Source organism: Echinops telfairi, unplaced genomic scaffold (assembly GCF_000313985.2).
Source record: "Echinops telfairi isolate 266 unplaced genomic scaffold, ASM31398v2 ScPeMD7_7413;HRSCAF=8451, whole genome shotgun sequence".
NCBI classification, from domain to species: Eukaryota; Metazoa; Chordata; class Mammalia; order Afrosoricida; family Tenrecidae; genus Echinops; species Echinops telfairi.
In genome coordinates this window covers 635,243-637,857 of record NW_022111313.1, presented here as the reverse complement: position 1 = coordinate 637,857, position 2,615 = coordinate 635,243, and positions in this window count along the sequence as shown.

The window sequence follows — 2,615 nt, the reverse complement described above, 5'->3', positions numbered from 1 at the left end:
CATTACCTCCACTTCCACCACGCCACTTCCTCCACCTACAACTCCTCCCCCTCCTCCACCACCACCACCACCTGTGGGGGCTTCTCGAAGTCTTGAAGACTGTAGTCTCATTCGTAGCCCCCCTCACCTCTCTGATCTTGTCTCTGAGCACGATCTTGTGCCCCCAGAGCCAGCACCAGCACCCGGGTCCCCTTCCTTTCTTCCACAGACCCGAGCTGCCCATGCCTTAGAGAGCCACCTCAACCCTCTCCTGCCTGGATGCTTCCGTGCCCCCTTGGTGGACTGGACTCAGTGTGACTGCTTGGTGAGGCACCACGGGGACCTTCTCCCACCTCCGACCACCTTCTGTCCTGCGCTTTCAGTTCCTGCCAGTTCCAGGGTCTGCTTACTTGTTGTCTGTCCCACTTCAAGGGGAAACAGGGCCCTGAGCCTCTTCTGTTCCCGAGGGTCGGCCACAGGGCCTGGGCCCTAGACTGCCCCAGGGACCCTGAGGAGGGCGTGAACAACACGTGAGAGTTACCGGATGGGATGCAGAACCCTGGTGCGCACAGGCTCCTGGGTGTCGGCTCTCCTAGGTCGGAGGCCGAGGAGACACGGCGAGAGCAGGCCTTGGTGTTTACACAAGGTAAGAGGGGAAGAGCTCTCCGAGCAAATTCTCTAGGCAAACAGGGGCTGTCTCGCCCACTGAATCGCCAAATCCACTCACCTGGGCTCCAATGTGCTCCGAGGTGGGAGCAGCGGGGGTGAAATGCAAATGATGAAGGCCAGCAAGTCCCTGGTGAAGCCCCCGCCCACCCCCCCCACCCCCCCAGCCCCGCAGGGCGGCCAGCTCAGGACCCAGCTCTCTGTCCCCTCTCACCATCCCCTGTGACCCGACCAGTCGGGTCTGAGGCCCTCCCAGGCAGCCCGCTGCTGTTAGCTGCCTGCCTGCACGCCCGCCGTGATCCGGTCTTGGGGGCCACAGGCTTTCCCAGAGGGGGTCTCCAAGCCTTTCTTCCTAGTCCGTCTGTCTGCACGCTCGTTTGACGTCGCCCCAGCATCCTAGTACCAGGCAGGCCTCTACTGACCCTCGGCTGTGTCTACGGGGCCTCCCGGGGCTGGGAACTGGGACCGCGCTCGGTGGGAGTTCTCCCCATGGAGGCGGCACTGTCCCCAAGCCGGAGCCTCGAACACCGGGCACCAACCGAGTCACACCGATGCTTCCAGCTGGCATTTGTAGCTCCTGAGAGCTTGGGGTGTCTCACTCCAGCGGTGTGACCCTCTTTGAGATTTCTGTGGGTAGTTTAAATCGACCCCATGCAAAAGGCAGGCGGAACGCCAACACAGTGTTGTAAGACCCAGCAAGGCGGGGGAGTGGAACGCCGCGGATGGTCCGAGTCCAGCCCTCCCGGCCACACCGTGTTCATTTCAGGACCAGTGTTTCGCTGCCAAGGGGCTTGGAATCCCCCGGAACTCAGATCAAACTGACGGGCCAAACGGTAGACTTTGGTTTCAAACTGTCAAGAAACCACACACACACCACCAAAAAGCACATGTTAAAACCACTCTAATTGTAGATGCCAAAGAACCCGTAATTCCCCTTTCACCCTGGCCGCTCACAGGCAGGCTCTGGGGAAAGCCTGGGGTAGGCTGCGAGGGCCCCTCAGGGAGTTCCTCTTCCTTTCCTGGATACGTCATGGGGGCTTGGGGAGGGCAGCGAGCTCTAGGGGGTGGGAGAACGAAGAGTAGGGCTGTCGGGGTGGGCTCTGCGGAGCTGCCGACCAGTAGATGCTGTGGGCATGGAGGCTGGCTTATTGGAATGCTAGCAACAGAAGGCCAGGCAAGCAAAGGGGAGGTCCTGGGAAGGGTGTGGCTGCTCTCGAGCCAGGACACTCTGGGCATCCAGTTAGCTAGTTAGTAGGTGTGTTAGACAGGGTTCTCTAGAGACACAAGACCAGGACACTTAGGATTTGATATAGAGATATAGATATACACAGGTACAACACAAGAAATAAACAGCTAGTTAGTCTATAGAGCAGTACAAATGGCTCAGTGCAACTCACTTCTGCGAGACAGCTAATACCCTGCTAGTCCTTCAGGTCGCAAAGGCCGCCGGGTGCAAGTCAAGGAATCAGACAGCCAAGTCCTCTATAGAGCAATTCAGGCAATCCGGGCACGGGCAGCAAACAGTTGGGCAGGTCACCAACAGTCAGCCAGATGACAGGGTCCGACAGCCCCCAGCTCAAGCAATGTCTACACCAGTAGTGTGGCGCAGCAGGTCTTGACGGAACCTCCAACTGCAGGGACACAGTCCATGGGTTGGGTGTCCCACAGGTAGTGTATCTCGCAAGTTGTGGCAGAGAACCAGCTAAGGCAGCCACACACACTGTTCCAGTCATCAAAGGGCAAGAGACGAGAAAGGTGAGGCTCACCGAGCGATTTATTTCTCCGCCCTTCAAATAAACTGCCCTTCAATTAATCCCACATGTGTTCATGGGCCAGGTTGGCACAATAAACCTGCCTATCACAGTAGGGATCTAGAATGTCTCTGTGGTGCCTCTTGACACCCTATGGGCACGAAGGCAGGCCCAACTTCTTTCCTGGACATGTAGCCATGGTCCCTCCCAGGCAACGGT